This window comes from Dysidea avara, chromosome 1 (assembly GCF_963678975.1).
Source record: "Dysidea avara chromosome 1, odDysAvar1.4, whole genome shotgun sequence".
NCBI classification, from domain to species: Eukaryota; Metazoa; Porifera; class Demospongiae; order Dictyoceratida; family Dysideidae; genus Dysidea; species Dysidea avara.
Window position 1 is genome coordinate 14,275,276 of NC_089272.1, and position 23,773 is coordinate 14,299,048.

The following is a 23,773-nucleotide window of genomic DNA, read 5'->3' on the forward strand; positions in this document are numbered from 1 at the left end:
ATTTCTCCTTATTATAAAAAATATAATTACGATTTCACTGAATTGCATTTTATTGTATTTTTGCACTTAATATTTATTTAATTTAGTCATGACTATTATGTTCTACTATATACAGGCCTATACATAACAGGTGTCTTCTAAAAGGCAGTAATTGATAATTGCACATTCCCTGAAGAATTTGTGTTTTATATAATAAATACATTTTAAATGGTGAAAGCAGCTGCAAATGGTATACAAGCTGGTATGATGCTCATTCATGTATGAATAATTTGAAGTCAATTATAATATGTGACTGGGCCTGCGAAAATAGGGCATGTTGGCACATGATTTTTGCCTACTTTTTCAAACGTTCATCACTTATAACTTTTTGTACTGTTGTGCTATGGCAATGCAATTTTCAGCTCTTAGTATGCATTTACTTGGCTTTATGATGCAAGTTACAGAATGCAAATATTCTGCTCCAATACTGCGATATGACCAGTAGAGTGATGGGGTGTAGTTTGTGCCCACATGCCCTGTTTTCGCAGGCTCGGTCACATATTTGAAGAGATTAAGTTATAAAATATTGTCTCCATTTCTTGTTGTGTTCACATATTTGTTTGTAGCTACAAATATCATGAACCAGCAGTGAGCATGATTGTTCTAGCTTGTTTATTACTAAGCTGTGAAAAGTAGGTCTTGCTCATCACTGGATTTGTATTTTTAAGAATTCAAAATTATTGAAATAAATAGATTGAATCCATAGTAGGAACTTTTGAGTTAGTGAATAAATATACTTGTGACTCACATGTTTACTATTTACATCCTTCTTATATATGACTTCACAGTTCAGTAGAACAACAAAACTCTTAGTAACCAACTTCAAATATGCAATGTCTCCTATTCACCAATTGAACCATATAATGATTTAAATGTATTTTTCTATAGGTAAAATTTTAAGTCTATGGCAATTTCATGAAATTTAGAAAAATTCCATACCAATCAGGGAGGGTTTAACCTCTGAAATAGCGTGTGCCCCTACGATTCATCTGGGTGATAAAAATTGCATAGAGTTATACTACATACTGTATTGTATTATGACTTTTTCTATTGGCTATAATATATATAGTAAACTTCATATTTTTGTCTTTGAAATCACCTTCATAGCGTTCAAAACCATGTAGTGACTTTTTTTTGGTCTTCAACTTGCAGCTAGGCTGAAGTTGCAATTCCAGAGAACCAGAAACCCCCTCTGAAAATACCTAGATCCGCCCCTGCCAGTGATGACTTGATCCTCTAGTAACATGTGTCAGCCAAAGTAGCTTGCCACAATAGCTGGGATATAGAATTTCCTTACAACTTGAACACATTGACTTGCCACTAGCAAAAGGTTTTATTGGAATAGCAGACAGTGTAGAGTGCAGACACACACTTGTAAGAATACACTTCCCACCAGCAATATACTTTATTAGCAGATGTAAATCAGCTTATAACAACTACATTATTTATCCTACTGAATCTGTCTTACAAAAGTGATTATATTATTTTCCTAAAGTGGGGCAAATGGGTCTAAGATTTACAGTTCCAATTTAAAATGCTACTGCTTTGATCTGCTGAAATTATGGACTGCTATCTAAGCTGGTGCATGGAGTAATAGTATCAGAAATCTAACAAAAATGCATTAAACTGAAAGTAAAATGTAATTGTGAGGATTGAAACGATGTTATTGTATTAATGTTTCTTTTGTTCAGGTTCAATATGGAGTCTATAGAAGTAATGAATCATTCATGCACTAACTATAGTAACTATTAATAGCCCAAGGATTTACATATTCCATAGACTCAAAATTGAGCTCATACCTGTACCTTTTATATCGTAGACTGTACTTTATACTGCACACAGTATCACCTAAATAGAGTCAAGGTGATATTTCTTCACCTGAACAGATTCAGACAACCAGGGGTAGAAGGACAAATTCATGACATTCATCTCTGTCAAACAGACACCAACAGTTATCTTCACCTCCTTTGATTTTCTGCATAGTGCTGTAAACAATTGCTGCTCACAGTGCTGTACAAAAGCTACAGTAGCAGCTATAAGGTTGTGCCTACTATACAAGTTAGTAGGCTGCTGACCTATTGGTAAATTGGTTGTTGATCAGTATATAGGTTGCTAATGATAGAAAGGTACAGGCCTATACATAACAGGTGTCTTCTAAAGGGCAGTAATTGAAAACTGCACATTCCCTGAAGAATTTGTGTTTTATATAATAAATACATTTTTAATGGTGAAAGCAGCTGCAAAGGGTATACAAGCTGATATGATGCTTATTCATGTATGAATAATTTGAAGTCGATTATAATAATTGAAGAGATTAAGTTATAAAATATAGTCTCCATTACTTGTTGTGTTCACATGTTTGCTTGTAGTTGCAACTATCATGTGCCAGCAGTGAGCATGATTGTTCTAGCTTGTTTATTGCTAAGCTGTGAAAAGTAGGTCTAGCTCATCACTGGATTTGTATTTTTAAGGATTCAAAATTATTGACATAAATAGATTGAATCCATATTAGGTACTTTTGAGTTAGTGAAGAGAATGAATATACTTGCGATACACATGTTTACTATTTACATCATTCGTATGATTTCACAGTTCAGTAGAACAACAAAACTCTCAGTAACCAAAATCAAACATGCACTGTATCCTATTCACCAATTGAACCATATAATGATGAAATGTATTTGTTTACAGGTAAATTTTAAGTCTATGCAAATTTCATGAAATTTAGAAAAAGCCCATACCAGTGATGACTTGATCCTCTAGTAACATGTGGTCTATAGGCATCAGCCAAAGGTGCTTGTCACAATATCTGGGATATAGAATTTCCTTTACAACTTGAACACATTGACTTGTCATTAGCAAAAGGATTTATTGGAATAAGAAACAGTGTAGAGTGCAGACACACACTTGTAAGAATACACTTCCCACCAGCAATATACTGTATTAGCTGATGCACATCAGCTTATAACAATTACATCATTTATCCTACTGAATTTGTCTTACAAAAGTTATTATATTATTGTCATAAAGTGGGAGAAATGGCTCTAAGATTTACAGTTCCAATTTAACATGCTAATGCATTGATCTGCTGAATTTATATACCGCTATCTAAGCTGGTGCATGGAGTAATAGTATCAGAAATCTAACAAAAATACATTACATTGATTTTAAAATGTAGTTGTGAGGATTGAAACGATGTATTGTATTAATGTATCTTTTATTCAGGTTCAATATGGAGTCTATAGAAGTAATGAATCATTAATGCACTAACTATAGTGTAACTATTAATAGCCCAAGGATTTACATATTGCAGAGACTCAAAATTGAGCTCATACTTGTACTTTTTATATTGTAGACTGTACTTTATACTGCACACAGTGTCACCTAAATAGAGTCAAGGTGATATTTCTTCACCTGAACAGATTCAGACAACCAGGGGGAGAAGGACAAATTCATGACATTCATCTCTGTCAAACAGACACTAACAGTTATCTTCACCTCCTTTGATTTTCTGCATAGTGCTGTACACAATTGCTGCTCATAGTGCTGTACAAAAGCTACAATAGCAGCTATAAGGTTGTGCCTACTCTACAAGTTACAGTAGTAGGTTGCTGACCTATTGGTAAATTAGCTGTTGATCAGTATATAGGTTGCTGATGATACAAAGGTACGTACATCACTAAATGCATAACAATTCATGAAATACAATAAAATTTCACAATACCTTCCTTTAAAAATATAACAATCTAATCCAAAGCAGCCTATCTGTAAAAAAATATCGTGGTCCCCAAAAAGGCCATGATGAAAAAAGATGTGAAATCCAAGGTGGCGGCCAAGAAATGGCTGTGATAGTAGGTTAATGGTAAAAATTTTTATAACAACAGTTCAGGTGTATTTTGTGAAAAGACCAAGTGGCACTAAATTCACCTGAATTGTCGTTATTAAAACTTTCACCATTAACCTATTATCATCACTGCCATTTCTTGGCTGCCACCTTGGATTTCACATCTTTTATCACCATTGCCTTTTTGGGGGATGCACCCCTTTTTTTACAACTTCACTGTTTTGAATTAGGTATCACTTCTTTTGTATTTGTACACCCTAAAGTGGGGGGCTTTTTAAACCAGTCTTTCTTTCTTTACCATGCACAGAATAAAGAAAAAGTGTAAAGCAGATTCTTTAATACTTTAACTATTTTTTATTTTATCAATAATTATATTTATTACATGCCAATTCTTCTCAGTCTTAGTGTTGAAATTATAAAGAGTAATGTTAGTGTTGAAATGTTGAGGAAGAGATTAAGAAATATCATAGAAGAGATGAAAGAAATTATTGCAAATTGGATACTTTATGCACAAGAGAACAGGAACTTCACCACTCCAGAAAATTGCACTGCTCATATGAATTCTTGTACCTTACAATACATATAGTTGTATGCCAATTAAATAACCATTAAATTATTGTGTATATACTTTCCTGTATTAATTTTAAGAATGTCTTTGAGTGTTTATCATTTTGCTATGCGGAGGTGTAACTTAACAGAGCAAAGAGCAAAGATGAGTTCTCTAAAGTCTATTGCTCTGCAAGAGAATATTATTTTCTTAAAATAGCCTATCATGCTTTTCAAAAGTTAAGCCTATTTGAGCTAAACCAGCTATATGAACATACATAGATTTAAGACAATAAGTTAAATTTATGATGAGTTATGATTCATCAAACTTGGAAAGGTTATAAGGCCCCTTTTCACAGATCCGGTCACACATATGTGATCATTTTATATATATATATGTGCGTGTGTGTGTGTGTGTGTGTGTGTGTGTGTGTGTGTGTGTGTGTGTGTGTGTGTGTGTGAGTGTGTGTGTGTGTGTGTTTTGCTGGGCTTGCAAAAATAGGGCATGTGGGCACATGATGTTTGCCTACTTTTTCAAACTTTCACCACTCATGACTTTTTCTACCACTATGCTATGGCAATGCTATTAGGTAGGGGAGTCTGCATACCAATTTGAAGAAAATTGCTCTAGAAATGTCTGAGATACAAGCGACCAAAATTTCATTTTAATTTCTTTGTTTTTTCTCCTTCATTTTGCACACTTTACAAAATCCACCATACTGAAACATGAATGCATACTCCAACCAGGCTGAAATTTGGTACACTTAAAGAGCTCATTACAGCGGTTCTCAGTACCAAGTTTGGTAGGAATCAGATGAACATTCACTTTTTAAAGTAATAACAAGTAAATGAAAATAAACAAGAGACAATAGCTTCAAATTAAACTGCCTCATATTACTGGAACTTCTGTTAAAGGTATTATGGTACTTACTAGTAAAAGTCTACTTAATCCTATCAAACATTATAATTACTATGGAATGTAGTATGTAATGTAAACTAATAATCATGCTGTCAGTGGCCACTTGAAGATTTCATTAAAATACCCTTAGCCAGAAGTATTGGTTAATGAAACTATAAAAGGATATTATGCTTCAGTTGTAGTTGACACAGGCTAAAGAGTAGGAAGACCATTAATTTTACGCTGTGGCTAATGTTTGAAGTCTGATATCTGTTCCCTTACTGGGGTAGGAGGCACGGCTTGACTGTTTTGATGAAGTGTTTAATTGATAAGATTCACAATACTGTATGTAAAGCTAGATTTTATTTCACACTTCCAAGTGTCAACTTATTGTGCAGCACTTTAAGAGCTTCTCCTCCTTAAAGTTGTATAAGGAAATTTCCTCTGCTTTTGCATACTGTATTTTTTCATTTTGTGAAAAACCACAAAAACTCCACAGATGATAACATGTGCACATCATTGTTTGAATATTTAAGTAAAAGTTGTATCTAATCAAAAACAGCCAAGCTGTAAAAAAAGGAGTGCGGCCCTTGAAAAGGCTATGGTGAAAAAAGATGTGAAATCCAAGGTGGCGGCCAAGAAATGGCTGTGATGGTAGGTTAATGGTAAAAATTTTAATAACAACAATTCAGGTAAATTTGGTGCCGCTTGGTCAATTGGCACAAAATTCACCTGAATTGTCGTTATTAAAATTTTTACCATTAACCTACCATCACAGTCATTTCTTGGGCGCCACCTTGGATTTCACATCTTTTTTCACCATAGCCTTTTCAAGGGCTGCACTCCTTTTTTTACAGCTTGGCTGTTTTTGATTAGATTTCACTTCTTTTTGTATTTGTATACCCCAAAGATGGCCTATGGCCAGCTTTGGGGCTTTTTAACCTATATATTTTTCTTTACCACAGGAAAAAGAAAAAGATGAAGCAGATTTTATAAATACTTTAACTCATTCTGATTTTATCAGTAAATGTACAAATTATAATGCATATATCAAGAGTTCATAATATAAAAAGAGAGCATATATTTATTACATGTCAATTAATCCCCACAGGATAATTTGCAGCTAATCTCTCTACTGGGTGACTTGAAATGTAGCTGAAATCTCTACAGGGTGATCTGCTTGTACATAGACGAACTCTTTAAAGGATTCTCTCTACAAGGTGACTTGACTCTAGCTGAACTCTCTGCAGGGTTATCTGTTTGTAGTTGAATTCTCTACAGGGTGATTTGTTTGCAGTTGAACTCTCTACAAGGTAACTTCTTCTAGCTGATCTGTCTACAGGGTGACTTGTTTCTAGCTGGTCTCTCTACAGGACGATTTGTTTGTAGCTGAATTCTCTACAGGGTGATGTGTTTACAGCTGAACTCTCTACATGGTGGTTGCTTTGTACTCTAAAAGGTGACTTCTTCTAGCTGAACTCTCTACAGTGTGATCTTTTCATAGCTGAACTCTCTACAGGATGATTTGTTTGCAGCTGAACTCTCTACATGATGATTTCTTTGTAGCTGAACTCTCTACAGGGTGATTTCTTTGTAGCTGAACTCCCTACAAGGTAACTTCTTCTAGCTGATCTATCTACAGGGCGATTTGTTTGTAGCTGAACTCTCTACAGGTGATTTGTTTGTAGCTGAACTCTCTACAAGGTGATCCTTCTAGGTGATCTCTCTACAGGATGACTTGTTTCTAACTGAACTCTCAACAGGGTGATCTGTTCATAGCTGAACTTTCTACTGTTTGCAGCTAAACTCTCTACATGGTGGTTTCTTTGTAGCTGAACTCTCTACAATGTGACTTGTTTCCAGCTGATCTGTGATTAGTTTGTATCTGAACTCTGTACAGGCTGACTTGTTTGCAGCTGAACTCTCTACAAGGTAACTTCTTCTAGCTGATCTGTCTACAGGGTGACTTGTTTCTAGCTGGTCTCTCTACAAGACAATTTGTTTGTAGCTGAATTCTCTACAGGGTGATGTGTTTGCAACTGAACTCTCTACATGGTGGTTGCTTTGTAGCTGAACTCTCTAAAAGGTGACTTCTTCTAGCTGAACTCTCTACAGTGTGATCTTTTCATAGCTGAACTCTCTACAGGATGACTTGTTTGCAGCTGAACTCTCTACATGATGATTTCTTTGTACCTGAACTCTCTACAGGGTGATTTCTTTGTAGCTGAACTCCCTACAAGGTAACTTCTTCTAGCTGATCTATCTACAGGGCGATTTGTTTGTAGCTGAACTCTCTACAGGTGATTTGTTTGTAGCTGAACTCTCTACAAGGTGATCCTTCTAGGTGATCTCTCTACAGGATGACTTGTTTCTAACTGAACTCTCAACAGGGTGATCTGTTTATAGCTGAACTTTCTACTGTTTGCAGCTAAACTCTCTACATGGTGGTTTCTTTGTAGCTGAACTCTCTACAGGTGATTTGTTTGCAGCTGAACTCTCTACATGGTGGTTTCTTTGTAGCTGAACTCTCTACAAGGCAACTTCTTTTTGCTGATCTATCTACAGGGCGATTTGTTTGTAGCTGAGTTCTATACAGGGTGTTTGTTTGCAGCTGAAACTCTCTACATGGTAGTTTCTTTGTACCTGAACTCTCTACAGTGTGACTTCTTCTAGCTGAACTCTCTACAGGGTGACTTGTTTCTAGCTGATTTCTCTACAAGGTGATTTGTTTCTAGCTGAACTCTCTACAGGTGATTTGTTTGCAGCTGAACACTCTACATGGTGGTTTCTTTGTAGCTGAACTCTCTACAAGTAGCGATTTCCAACCAACCAATTTTTCACACATATTTTTGCTACTTAAATTACACACCTTCAGTAAAGGTTTCACAAGCTGCCGTTCCAATTAATGGTAGTCAGTGCTTCGTACTTCGTAATGCACTTTACTGGATTAAAATCGATGCGGTATTTATTGAAATATGTCAAATCAAAGTTTGAGAAATAAAAATCCCAATAGGAATCCCATACAAACAATTGCGTACGTAATTCTAAATTGGATGAATACGGCACCGGTGATAGCCAAAGTTTCCAAGTGTTTCCGCGTGAATCTGTGGCAGATGAGGACGAAGAAAGTGTTCTTGGGCATGGGCAAACCGTATAATATAATGCTGATTTCGGTTTCGCCGTGTGTTTTTTGATTGGAGGACGATTGACGTTGGATTACGACGAAAATATGGCCCTTCTAAAGGTAAATCGCCATCTAACGCTGCTCATAATTCAGCATTACAATCACCCTGGGCTTCAAGGCATCCCTCTGCATCGATGCAAGTATAGTTTGAAGGTGAGCACTTCGTTGTCTTGCACGGAATTACAATACGATGTTCAAGGTTGAGCATAATCTTTTCAAAAGTGGAGACTGGCATGTGATAACACCCTAACATGGCTTCACACTTACCTGATGTTATATTCTGGTGTATTTACTGCTGTTTTGATCCATTTTATGATAGCTTCAGTGATTGTAATTTTGGTCAGAAACTATATATAATTTCTCTTTGTAGTATAGTGATGTCATTGTGTTATATAATAATTATTATACTTAGTGCTTACAATGTGACAAACAAAGCTGAACAGTGTCCGAACAAACCTATTTAATAATAATATTGGTCTTACATTTTGTTATCTGATCGTCATGTTTCTGAAGTATTTGTTAATTGTGACTTGTGATGCCATTACTTACCATGTTATATTATTACTGATTTTTCTAGTTAGTTATCCTTGAAAATGCATTAGGTACCTGTGTATACTTAGCATTACACAATACACACAGTTTTATTTGTGAATCACTTGCTTTATTCATGTAATATTCTGAGTGGTCAGTCTACAAAGAAGTGGTCACTCGTGAGAGGTTTTTACCCAGCTCATATGCTGTTCTCCATAAAATAGTTATGTGGTGAAAAGTTCATATCATTATTAGTTTCCTATCTAGATTTATGATACTTTGAATATTGTGTTTGGTGCCATGCGATACATGTAAAAAGCATTGAAAATACTGTACACAAAAATCAACACACTGTCGACTTCTTTTGCTTATATCTTTTGATAGAAACCACCAATTGGGGTGGGGTTAGCACTAAAATGACCCTGAAAAGTAGCACAATATTATAAATTTCTCATACCAATGAATGCATTGAATGTTAATTATTTAATTTAGTTGGAAATCTCTACTACAAGGTAACTTCTTCTAGCTGATCTTTCTACAGGGTGATTTGTTTGTAGCTGAATTCTCTACAGGGTGATTTATTTGCAGCTGAACTCTTTACAAGGTGACTTCTTCTAGCTGAACTCTCTACAGAGTGATTGATTTTTTTGCAGCTGAACTCTCTACATGGTGGTTTCTTTGTAACTGAACTCTCTACAGGGTGATTTGTTTGTAGCTGAACTCTCTATACAGGGTGATCTGTTCGTAGCTGAACTCCCTACAAGGTAACTTCTTCTAGCTGATCTTTCTACAGGGCGATTTATTCGTAGCTGAGTTCTCTACAGGGTGATTTGTTTGCAGCTGAACTCTCTACATGGTAGTTTCTTTGTAGCTGAACTCTCTACAATGTGACTTCTTCTAGCTGAACTCTCTACAGGATGACTTGTTTCTAGCTGATCTCTCTACAGGGTGACTTGTTTCTAGCTGAACTCTCTACAGGGGATTTGTTTGCAGCTGAACTTTCTACATGGTGGTTTCTTTATAGCTGAACTCTCTACAAGGTGACTTCTTCTAGCTGATCTCTCTGCAGGGTGATTTGTTTGTAGCTGAACTCTCTACAGATGATTTGTTTGTAGCTGAACTTTCTACAAAGTGATACTTCTAGCTGATCTCTCTACAGGATTACTTTTTCCTAACTGAACTCTCAACAGAGTGATCTGTTCATAGCTGAGCTTTCTACTGGGTGATTTGTTCGCAGCTTAACTCTCTGCATGGTGATTTCTTTGTAGCTGAACTCTCTACAAGGTAACTTCTTCTAGCTGATCTTTTTACAGGGCATGTTTGTTTGTAGCTGAGTTGTGATTGGTTTGCAGCTGAACTCTCTACATGATGGTTTCTTTGTAGCTGAACTCTCTACAAGGTGACTTCTTCTAGCTGATACAGGGTGACTTGTTTCTAGATGAACTCTCTACAGGGTGACTTGCATGTAACTGAATTGTTTATCAGATTAACTGTTTGTAGCTGAATTCCGTACAGAATATCCTGCAATGTAATATAATTCTGTAATGGAGTAAGTTATAAACGTAGCTGAATGCTCTATTAGGGTGACTGTTCTATTTGAGTATCTCGATCTCGCATTTGCTACACGTAGTTGCCTTTAGAATCATAACTCAGTGGTTTGTAATCCGATTCTTCTGTACTACTGCAAGGACTTTCTATGATGATTATTCCAGCTACACACTGATTTTCAGCTCATTGTTCTAAGCGGTTTGCCTGATAGACACGACAACTAATAGTATTTTTATTCATAAATATCGATCGCGTAATTTTGACACAGGTCGGCTTTTGTGTCATATCTCCATGGTCTTTATCCCGATTCCTTTCAAACCACAAAAAGGCACTCCTACGATGGTTGCTCCATCTACATATCAATTTTCAACTGATTCCTCCAAGGGGTTTACCCTGTAGGCGTGACAGACCTTTGACCTTATTTTACGCAAATAATCGGTAATACCTCCGTGAATGTTCATCGGATTCCTACCAATGTTGGTACGGAGATCCGCCGTAATGAGCCCTTTAAGTGTGCCAAATTTCAGCCCGTTCCGAGCACGAATTCGTGTTTTATGGCGAATTTTGCGAATTTTGCGAAATGAAGAAGAGAAATTAAAACGAAATTTTGTTCGCTCGTATCTCGGAAATGGCTGGAGCGATTTTATTCACATTTGGTGTGTAGACTCCCTTTGCTGGCCGGCACCTCTCTAGCAAATTTGGTTCCAATCGGATAAGGGATCACAGAGCTACATAGGTGTGAAAATTGCGTTTTCTTTCTTCCTGTTAATATACTCACGGGTGGCACGCCGGCTTCTTGGGCCGCACGACACACTACCGTGTGTTTTGATTTATCTTTTTGTGAAGAAATATATTACCAAATATGGTACAGTAGCTCAAGTCCCATTGCTTTGGAACAAACGTTTTGAGATACACTAATAGTGCAATCAATAACTATTTTCTACTGGGCCTACAAAAGTAAGTCTGGTTAATTGTGGAGATAACGAATTCAAGTGCTCCAAAGTGTGGAAGAGGAGCTAGTTAACCCATACCTGAACTCGTTTGTTGTCAATACCTTGTCTTAACTCTCAGCCTTTGGGTTGATAAGAACAATACCCTTAGGCTACTTGTTTTGGGGTTACATAGATCTCACCAATAACTGTTAAATTGACAAACATGTAATCTGCCCACTATAATTATACATATATACATTATAGTCAACATAGCAATTATAACTATACTACTGAAGAATACAAGAAAGTTTACTAGCGTTAATAATGTGAAATACATCACTTCAAGAGTTCTGTAGTACAACTACCTAATTGAAGACACCCTACCCTTATGGTAACCTGTGCACAATGCATCCACCTGCATTCATATTAAAGTGATATAAGTCTCCGTTAATATCAAATGAATATATTCACAGGGGCGTAGGCAGGATTTCCAAAAGGGGGGTTCTGCCCTACACGTGTACACGTGTAAACATGTGTATTCTTATAAATTCATTCGCAATAGCGAGTAGAGGTACTTGAATTCCTCTGCCTGAAGACCTGTAGCTACCCATTTCAGTGGATTTGTGTAAGTTAATTCAGTTCTAGTTAACCAGTATCATGATTTAAAAAACTTAACTCTGAAAAGGGGGTTCGTCCGAACCTTTTGAACCCCCCTGGCTACGCCCCTGATTCAAGATGCCTCATTTCCACTTAGGATACTATGAATATCAGATTTGAATGAATATTTATCCTATGAATAATATTATTTCAGGATGCTCAGTGTCTGATGCGTGCAATTTTCTGAACCCATTAATTTTAGATAACCTAATCCATGTCACTATAATATTGTAATATTGTCAGTTTTGTGTTAAACATGACCTACTCATATCCTAATAGTATGTTTTGTTCGTTGCTGAAATCCTTGAATTACCTATTGGACAATCTGAAAGGAAACAAGATATCTTCCACTGTTGACTTTGGATACTTGATATGATTTGATGACACCAAATTGTTTACATCTGTTTGCAGTACCTGATGAATACAGTAAAGGAATAATATTAGGTTTTGAGACACTATATGATGTGAGGTAAGCCTGTATTGACTGATGCTGTGTTTTCTTTCATTGATGAGATAGGCGAGATGGAATAGCCAGACATACCACTGCTTGAGGCTACCTGAAACAGGTGGTATTCAGCATTATGAGAGTAAGTGCATAGTTAGGCAAGATATTCCATTGGTGTTGAGGTCTCTCCTTTGTTGGTGGTTTAAAAGGTAATGGCAACTAATGTATTTTGCATTCCCCTACTATCATATTATGGATTTGGTGTTGCAGAATGGACAGATTTGGTGTTGCTCAAGTTGATATGATGTTATGTAAGATCATTACTGTTGCTAACAGTCACCACCCTTGTGCTACCATTGATCATGAGTGGCTTTATGTATTTACCCCACCATGTTGGAGGCTATGGAATATTGTCAATATTGAAAATCTCTACATGTTGTGATGTTGTCCTACTATCTACTGACTTCCCAGGACCCACTGGTGAAGATTTGCTATCAGTTTGCTAACTACTTGTTTCCCACTTTTTACCTCACAGCTGATTGCATGGCAAGTTTATGATCTGGGCTTGCTCAGAGAGTGTTAACATTGCAGGTGGATTCTCTTCACAGTGAATCCAAAAGCGCTATATATCCTGGCTGTGCAAGGCCAATGCCTGTGTACCAGAGTACTGTATATCAGGCTAAATTAACAAGATTCCTTATCGTAATTTTGCCATTCCAGGGAAGAGACTATTCAGCTGACTTGACATCATAATGTTTTTAATTTACATTATTCTGACTACAGTACCTGTTGTGCCAATATGAATGTGTCGGAGAAGGAGAATGAGATGGCATCTAAGTATCAGGTTCTGGCTAGAGAAGTGTTTATGGGCTACCATCAACCTGTGGATTTTATCCCTATAATCATAGGTTTAGTATAATAGCTCTAAGTGAACTAACTACTACCTTGAATTAACCTTTATTGCATGAATAAGTTTATAATGTTTGACCACGGTAGTAGCATCCTGCCATCAACCTACATACAGTACCTGAAGATGCTGACACCTTACTCTGAGCACCTCTATTATCAGTTGCAACAAGCCATTAATTAAAAGAAAATTCTTGAGCAATTGTATTCCAATTGTTCTGTACAGCTCTTTTGTGTATCATTTTCAATCAATTTCATATGTACCTACAGTATAAAGAAAATTAATATGTTTAATCATTATATGATTCAGTTGATTAGCAGAATGCAATGCATGTTGGAATTATGTTTGTGTTCATTTACTAAGAGTTTTGTTGTTCTATTAAAAGAGAATTCATAGAAGAGAGGATGCACATAAAGTTATGCATGCATATTTGTGATCGGGCATGCTAAAAAGAGCATGTGGGCACAGAGTACACCACATCACAGATTAAGTCATATCTTAGTAACATGGTGGAATATGTGCATCCTGTAAAAAGTGCTGAAAATTACGTGGTCATGTGATAACTACTAGCATAAAAAAATTATGAGTCATGAAAGTTTGAAAAAGTAGGCAAATTTTGTGCAATCACATGCCCTATTTTTGCAGGCCCAGTCACATTTGTCAAGTATATTCATTCACTAACTGCCTACGGTGGATTCCATTTAGTTACAGTATGTATGTACGTGTACATTTCAATACTCCTGAATTTTGAATTCTTAAAACTACTCAAGTATACAAATCCAGCTTGAGCATTGCGTGAACATGACTTAGCTTATTAGTGCCTACTTTTCACATTGGAACAGTAAACATTTGAAAGCTAGGACAGTCATCCGGTTCACGAGTTGTAACTACAAGCATAGTACTGGAACACAATACAACATTAATTGAGACATAATTGTACACTTAGCTAAATTTCAAATTGTTCGAGAATGCAAGACCACCACATAATTTTGTGTCTTTTCACCATAAATAATTCATGGTTGTATAGGAGCACAATTCATGTCAGCTTATACTTAGGTTACTGTCTTTAAGAGACATCTGTCATCTGTAACCCAGTAACAATAGATTATATAGGGTCATAACAAAATTAATATTATTTAAGAATTATTTAATGTCAATTATTATTCATATTAATGAAAATTCTGAACTAACCTGAAAATCTGTTGGGGATATTTATTAAAGGATGCATAGTCATGCAGGGTAATGCCAATGAGACTATGTATCCACACAATTATATACGTAGTTGAGCAGCTAAGCAACAAATTCGGAAATCATTTACTTATGATAAAAGCACAAAATTTCTGGGGAAGTTTGAATAAGGTATATTAAATCACTTGAGATATGGTGCCACATCAAAATCATTGCCTTAGGGCATATATTGAAACTTTAAAACTAGGTTATAAACCCATTTCCTGCTACTCAGGAAACCATACAAGTAACAAGTACATCTCAAAAATATATTTTTGCTTAAATAGCATGAATGTATCTCAAATTTACAGGTGTAAGGTGTAGCTAATCAGAAAATCTTTTATAAAGTGTGGTATAATAACCTGTTTTTAAACACTTCTAATGCAGCCAATATTTCAGTGTTAAAAGTTCAGATATGGCCAGATAGAGATAATGTATTACACACCTATGGCTTCATACACCATGACTCCCCGTGCTTCTAAACTTGGCTAGCTAATGACCTGGATGGACACCTTCCTTGACCAGCCTTTAGATATGAACTTCCCTTGCTTGTCCATTCAGATGCAAATTTTCCGTATAACACTATTGAGCCAGCTCAGAGCACTTTATGGCCTCCCCAATACATTTTCTACTGATTTTACTTTTCTGGTTCTTTGAGCATGATACGATAGATAATTTTAATGGCACTATATCTAATATGAAATAGTATGAATTACTAAGTTTGGTGCTTTTATCAAAATGTGAACAATTTTTTCACTTAGCCACTCTACTAATACCATATATACTATAGCTATCAGGGATGGCTCTAGGATTTCAGAAAGAGGGGGAGGTGCCAACAGGGGCATTTATATTCCATGGATAAGAAAAGTGAATACTGGTTAAAAGTATATAGGTAAAACACACTGAGCATGCAGATGCATGGGGATCTGGTGGCATGCCTCAACTGGAAAATTTCTTCTGAGATTGAAATTGACAACAATTTTTGACTAGAAAGTTTATATTAATTAAGGCTTTACCAGACAAATGCTGAAGGTCTGTAGGACACCTGGTCTCACAGCCTGTATAAATTTGGTATATAAAGTATCTTTGAAAAGGTGGAGAAAGGATAAAAAAATCTATGACTGTATATACCTGGACAGTCTCAAACCTGCAGCCATCCAAATAATGCTTGAATGCTTACAGGAGTCTGCCAGGTGGTCAGGATGCTTTCTCATTGCCAATTCCATCTACACATGTATCCATAGGACCACAAGAGAGTGTACCTAAAGTATAAAGAATATGTTTAATCATTTTATGATTCAGTTGATTAATGGTAATAACAGAATGCAATGCATGTTTGAGTTCATTTACTAAGAGTTTTGTTGTTCTACTGAGCAGTGTTAAAATGGAATTCATACAAGAGGGAATGCAAGTAACGAGTATGCATGCATAGTCATCAAGTGTATTCATTCACTAACTCAAAGTACCTATGGTGGATTCCATCTGGTTATAGGGTGTATGTATATCTCCATATCTCCATTATTCATTTAATTTGTATAAGTTTGAATTCTTACAGCTACTAAGGTATATAAAAATCCAATATGAACATTGCATGAACAAGACTTGGCTTATTAGTACTTACTTTTCACATTATTGGAAAAGTAAAAACTTTAATGCCAGGACAGTCATGCTCACTGCTGGTTCATGATAGCTGTAACTACAAGCATAGTATAGGAGCACAATACAACACAAATGAATACAGTATTGCTAACTTCATCTAGTAGCTATCATTAACTTGTTCAAGAATACATAAATGAAAAACCATCACATAATTTTGAGCCTTTTCAAAAAGTTCACCCTAAAAGATTCGTGGGTTTATCAGAAACACATTACTTTATGGCAGTTATGTTAAAACATATAGGTTATACTGTCTTTTATCAGACATCTGTCATCCATGGCCCTGTAGCTATAAACCATATATTATGGTAATCACACACACACGCACGCACGCACGCACGCACGCACGCACGCACGCACGCACGCACGCACGCACGCACGCACGCACGCACGCACGCACGCACGCACGCACGCACGCACGCACGCACGCACGCACACACACACACACGTATATATAACGCAGTACAGAATTATTAAATTTTAATCTTAATAAAATTATTAATGAGAACCCTGAACTATCCTGACATTCAGGATGTACACATGATAGTGACAAGTAGACTATGTATCCATACAATCTGTACCTTACTGTGACTATCAGGGGTAGATCTAGGATTTCAGAAGGGTAGTGCTAACAGTGAGTGTGTAGACAACTATTTAATACAACTAGCTGTACAGTGTGTGAAACACACTCTGCATGCTGAGCACTCTCTATCCAAGGGAATCTGGGAACATGCCCCCACCAGAAAATTTTCTTCTGAGATTGAAATTGATACTAATTTTTGATTGAAAACGATAATATTCAACTGGCTCACAAAATGTATATGTATTGTGAGTCAATTAGCATTATACAGTAATAACAAAGTGATGCCATTATTCACTATATGTAACACTTGTAATACTAGCTGTCATACAAACGACCTTAAATATATTGTAAAGAACAGAGATTTGGTTATCGACTACAGATGATCAATACTAAAGAAATTTGCCATTATATGTTTTGAAGTATGGTGTGATTTACAGTCTCATGGCTGAACCAACAAATGTCTAAACAATGAAGAGATGACTTGTGTGGTAAGTGTCAGTGGAGTAGGCAGGTTGACTCGCCGTGTGTGGGGTACACACACACATTCAGTATGCATAAAATAACTCTATATGTGTGTGTGTGTGTATCACAAAAACTCTGTTTCATGCCTTTAGTAACTCATTACCTGTTTCTATGAGAACACTTATCAATGAATATCCTTTGACATGTGTTGGGGGAGTTGGGGATAACACAAACTTATTCAAAGCCAGAAAAACCTAAAAAGTAATTTCCCTTAAAGATAACACATGGTAATTTTGCACATGGAAGTATGAAATAAAAACAGTGATTAGACGTAGACATAATGCTCTTAATATTTTGTAGTTAACATATCATTGATAGTACGTGTGTGTATGTGTACATGTATTGTAGTTTAAACAATACATAACTATATTATTACAGCACTGTTATTATGTTATTGTATAACCTGACATGAAAGTTGTTATGTTACAACACCATAGATGGTTTTTACTGTCCACTTTCCAACAAATACTCACTACCATACATATCCGCTTACCTAAGCTCTTGTGAATGTATGCTATCTTTTATAAGGTATTTGTAACCGACAGAAGGTTCCTCACAATCATATTATATACAGTTTTTATGAATTTGAAGCATTGTAACACAATTTAGCTATTGTACATAATTATACTGTAATAGGAATATGGATCCCGTAAACTTGACATTTTTACGTGTCATTTTCATAAAACTGTGTAGATAAATAGTATTTTGAGAGATAAAGTTATATACAATAATTAAGGAAGTCGCTGTGTAATTGTGTATCACCATATTTGAATAAATTTGACTTCCACTCACACACAATTCCAGTTGACTGATGTAGCTAGCAATTCTAGCAGATCATATAATTAGTCTTAGAGAAAACTGTCAAATACTTGTCCAAAACCCCAGCACTTTGATGCTTTTCTCAAACATGCTAAGCAATCAATAACATGGTCTTGTTCATGTACTATAAAGCTGACTGTTGGGTTATGTGATTAATTGGTTTCAAGTTTGAGAATATAATTGTTAAAATTGTGGGTTTGTATACAAGATTTTACTGTAGAGTAAGTGCTACATTCACTAGATTGCATTCCTCTTGTTACGCAGCCGAGCATCCTTTTTCATCGAGTGAATAGTCATCTGTATACCTTGTTTTTCCATATTAATTTTGTGCAATCCTTTTGTTGTAATAGTGTTTTTCCATAATGATGTCAGTGCCCCCTTTCATGAAACCCAATTAGTTTTGTAAGACAAGTTCAGTAGGATAAATAATGTAGTTGTTTTCAGCTGATGTAAGTCAGCTTGTATTGTTGAAGGAAAGTATATTACAATATTATTAGCTACATTACATGACAATTGTCATGCAAGTAAAATTTTACCTATAAACAAATAGATTTAATCATTATATGAATTAACTGATGAATAGGATATGATGCATCTTGGATTTCATTTTCTAAGCGTTTTGTTGTTCTACTGAACTGTGTTTAGAGAGAATTCATAAAAGAGAAGATGTAAATATTGAGCATGCGTACACAAGTGTATTAATTCACTAACTGAAAAGTACCTGCAGTATATTCCATCTACAGTTACACAGATTTACTCTCATAATTACTTCCATATACAAAAAAATCCAACAATTAGCATAGCATAAACGAGGCATTCAAGTTGTTTAGTTATTACTTTTCACACATTGGAACAGTAGGACCTTCATGCTCACTGCTGGTTCATGAAAGTTTTAACTAAATAAATGGTAACAATAAATGTAACCGGGCCTACAAAAACAGGGCATGTGGGCATAAACTACACCCCATCACTCTACAGGTCATATCTCAGTACTGGAAAAGAATATTTGCATTCTGTTACTTGCACAATAAAGCCAATAATATTCTGACTAGATGCTCAAAATTGCATTACCTTAGCATAATGGTACAAAATGTTATGAGCAATGAAAATGTGAAAAAGTAGGCAAAAATCGTGTGCCCACATGCCCTATTATCACAGTCCCGGTCACAAATGAAGTGAGACACGTTTTATAACCTCATCTCCTGAAATCAAAGTATCCTTACAAGAATGAACATCACATCACTTTATGTCCTTTGTATTTTCACCATTAAAATGGGTTTATTGTGAAACACCATCTTCAGGGTGATGTCCTTTACAAGACATTTGTCTAATAACAACAGATTGCATGGTCATCAAAGACATTGCAAAAATACAATAATAAAGTACAAAACTATTTAATATTCATATTAAGGAGAAATTAAACATGAACTGATCTAAAATCTTTTGGGGATATTATGCTAAAAGGATGTATAGGTAAGTCATGCGGAATAGTGTAAACAGTTTGTCTATCTTACCATGGCTATAAAATAGCTGTAATAGAACAAAATGTGTACATCATTGCTGTTGGCACTTATAATGTCTTTAATATTTGCAATCCAAAGTGCTCCTGTGAAACGACAATCTAATGAATGCTCCAAGATACCAGAACCAGAAAACAAAAGCCTAACATGTTTTGATTGTGCAGCTGACGATATTAAGATGAGTATTCAAAAATTAGCTGAGGTAAGAAACAAGATTTATACCAGCTCTACTGCATGTCAAAGATAAATTAACTTGGGAGCATGTACAGTATCAGTAGCTAGCTATGTGTACTTATGATGTCAATATGCATAAGTGTATTAAGCACAATATACATAATTATTATAATGCTAACAATACTTTCCAGGATGATGATATTTTCATAATCCTAAAGAAAAATAATAGCTGTACCAACTCACACAATTATGAAGCTGCAATGGCATTCAAAAAACTACTGCAAGTCGAGCATTCAATTATCAACAGTGGAAAAATTGATTGTAGTGATAACACTACATATCATCTCGTTAAAATTCAGACTAGCTTGACAATAATTATTGCTACAGGGTAGTATCCACCAAGATATTGAAGTAAGGAAATGTAGAACCTTATGATTTGTTTTATTTCATGTTGTGCTCAACAGGACACAGGGTATCTTCAATTTGATCTCGAAGCCAGCAAAACATGTTACGATCTTAGTGTTAAAATGATACAGAGTAATCTTAGTGCTGACGAAAAGTCAAGGAATTAATGTTACAGATGATAATACAATTATTAAAGAATGGACACTTAATCCAAAGAACCCTTCAGATCAAGGGAAATGCAATGCTTATATGAACTCTTGTACCTTACAGTACATATAGTTGTATGCCAATTAATTAGACATTAAATTATTATTGTGTATATACTGTTCCTGTATTTATGTAACCAATACAATAACAATTCTTTGAGTGTTAGTCATTGTATTATGCAAAGGTGTAATTGAGCAGAGCAAAGATAGCTTCCCTAAAGTCTATTGCTCCTTAGGAGAAAAATATGCTTTGAAAATAGTCTATCATACTTATACAAATGTTAAGCCTATTTGTGATAAAATTATGCTTTAAACCAAAATTATTATGCTTGTGTGTTGACTATTCTTTTAGAGTATATGAATATATTAACACACATCAAAAATTGTAACTAGACAAGGAGTGAGTAAGTCTAGGGAAGTTACGGTATCACAGGATGCTTGATGGATATTAAATTTCCACTATACTTGTAGTATAAATTTATTCACAATGTACTAAGCTGAATATGCAATGCAGTGCATGTAGGAACATTATCTAAGACACCTGTACTGTACAGTAACCATCACCTTAAAAGGCTTAGGTTTAGCTACAGCATTGTACTTATATATATAAGTAGCAGTATTCTTAGTCCTCTTCCTACAGACAAGGCTGAGTATCAGCAGTTTTTGTAAGTATATATAGCAGTTTTTGTAAGTATTGGAACTTAAGAATTTGGCGGCATCGACGCTACCTGATGGTGTTACTATTGTCAGGCGTTCAACAACGTCCTTGGCAAATGACTTTGGAGACATAGGCTTCTTCTTGGGGGTCTCACCGATGATATCTGCAGACATATCCAGGAGACTACCATCCATGTCTTCAATAATGCTACTTGTGTGGTGGAGAGAAAAAAAATGTAAATAATAAAAATTAATGTTTAATTTTAATGCTGTAGTAAGCCAAGATATGTGTTAAGAGGTGATTGGTGAGAGAAAAGATGGTATACGGAACTCTGTGACATTGTTCAGAATTCCAGGAGACTCTGACAATAGTATTGTCAATAGTCAGGTAACTAAGAACTTAATACTAGTCACAGTATTTGAATAATATGGTTCAGTGGCATCGACTCTACCTGATTAAATGGTTACAGACCCAAGGTATATTCAGTATCCTTGGGAAATGACTGTCAAGATTTCAGTTTAGATGGTGTCTTTGTGATCACATCGGTGAACTCATCCAGGAGACTGGAGGCATACAAGTCCTCGTAGTTTCTACTTATGGAAATAAAATATCAAAAGCTAGTTTATATGCAAATAAACTTGTTTATATTATATTATATTGGTACAGAGAGTAAATTGAAGACAAAAGAGGAACTCTAGATCTGTAAAGACATTTAGAATTCCGGTAGACTCTGACAATGGTATTGTCAATAGTCAGGTAACTAAGAACTTTATAGCAGTCACAATGCACTTCTGCTTCTATAGCTTCGTCAGGTGACAACGTTCTTAGGGCAGAAAATAAGAAACAGATTGCATGGAGCTGTGCGCAAATGTTGGAGTGAAGTTTTTCTTACCTCATGGCATGTTATACTTTTCCTTTAGTGACATAACTGCTGTACTGACTTTGTTTTGTCTTAACTGGTGACATACTGTGTATTATCAGAAAAAAGTGTTTTGTTCAATTAATTTTATCATCTATGATTTTATTCATTAACATTTTTTTTAACCTTTAATACGTAGCACTTAAATGGCGGCGTGCGTACATTATTCAGTAGTACTTCGTGGGACTAGCCAAGGGGTTTTCCAAAAGTTCAATCTCGAAACAACATTTGCTGGTGCTAAAGAGGAGGAAAGCTTTGTATTAAATAAATGAATAACTACTGTCTACTGTACCTTTTAAGGAGAATAACCCGGAATAAGCCGTAAGTCACTACCACAGTTAGTCGGTCCTGTGTGGTCGCAGCGAAAGAAGAAGCAACTAAATCAGCGTATTTTAAAGTGTAACTAAGTGAGTGTATTGTGTAGCCAATGAGGGTCGTGGATTTTAAATAACTGTTATCAATGGTTGGAGGCCCAAAGGTTGCCTTCACAACCAGTGTAATCATGAGAGGGCAAGCTTCGCGATCTAGGAAGTTGGGGACTCAAAATAGACGCCAGCAGTGCGAACGTTACTGTCTGTGTGCTATTTACTACAGTCTGTTCTAAACTTATACTTACTTTAGCCTTTTTATTCCAAGAACCAGGGGCGTAGCTAGCCAGAAGGTGATGGAGGGGCACGGAAGGTGATGGAGGGGCACGCATGCCCCCCCCCCCACGAAACACTCAAAATCATTCATGATTGCAAAAAAAGGCTAATGACCCAATGGTGGGCTAGCCAACATACGGTGTTGTATTATTACAGCTTACTCTAATATCTATGAAATAACTAGCTACGTAACTTTTTCAGTACTGACTGCTTCCAATCGAGGTAGCTATATTCGTCGAGCATCATCGCATGTGCCACAACTGTACTCCAACAAATTCATCCACAGTCCGGTAGAGTTAATACTTTAGTGCAAATACAAGTTACTTTACGTTAGCCACAGCCTGTGCTGCAGTCCTAGCACACTGCTGACAAGATGACGTATTCACTCACTTCACTCGGCGAAATTCAAATGCCATGTATTGCACGAAATCCCACCTGTCTTGCTAGCAGAACTTGTAAGCTTGACTGATCCACCTGACTGACTGACAAAGTAAAAAAGACTGCACTGCCGTACGTACAAAGGTCCAGTGTGATCGACTCGATAAAATAAACTTGGTAAATTTATTTAGCTAACATTTTATCACCTCGTAGGCAGTACGTTCGTAGCGTCATCTGGCCTCCTTTGTCGCTTGTGAGTTGTGACTCCTGCCGCGGAGAAGCAGGTTACTCTTTTTAGATTCAAAAATGTTCTATCACGCGAGTAATCTAGGCTAAATATAGAAGTATGTCTCTAATATTTTCGTTCGATGGATTCTCGAGCGAGTTGAATGTTGGTGTGTGCGCATTCACTAGCAACACCTGGTGATACCGCGTAGTAGTGTACATAATTTACAGTCATTTGCGTGTCAGTGTAATACTGGTAAACTTGTGACGAAGGTTTTAAAAAAAATTATTTAGTGATGGGGGGGG

At 36.0% G+C, this 23,773-nt stretch overlaps 1 protein-coding gene and 1 long non-coding RNA gene across 7 annotated transcripts in view; one reads left to right on the top strand and one right to left on the bottom strand.

The window, feature by feature from the left end:
- Window positions 1-23,773, bottom strand: part of LOC136257330 (uncharacterized) — a 118,127-nt gene that overhangs the window by 49,665 nt on the left and 44,689 nt on the right. The gene's annotated exons all lie outside the window — the stretch shown is intronic.
- On the top strand, window positions 8,493-13,521 carry LOC136248659 (uncharacterized). Its single transcript, XR_010697793.1, has 3 exons — window positions 8,493-8,664; window positions 12,459-12,833; window positions 12,895-13,521. It is a non-coding gene; the product is annotated as an uncharacterized lncRNA (long non-coding RNA).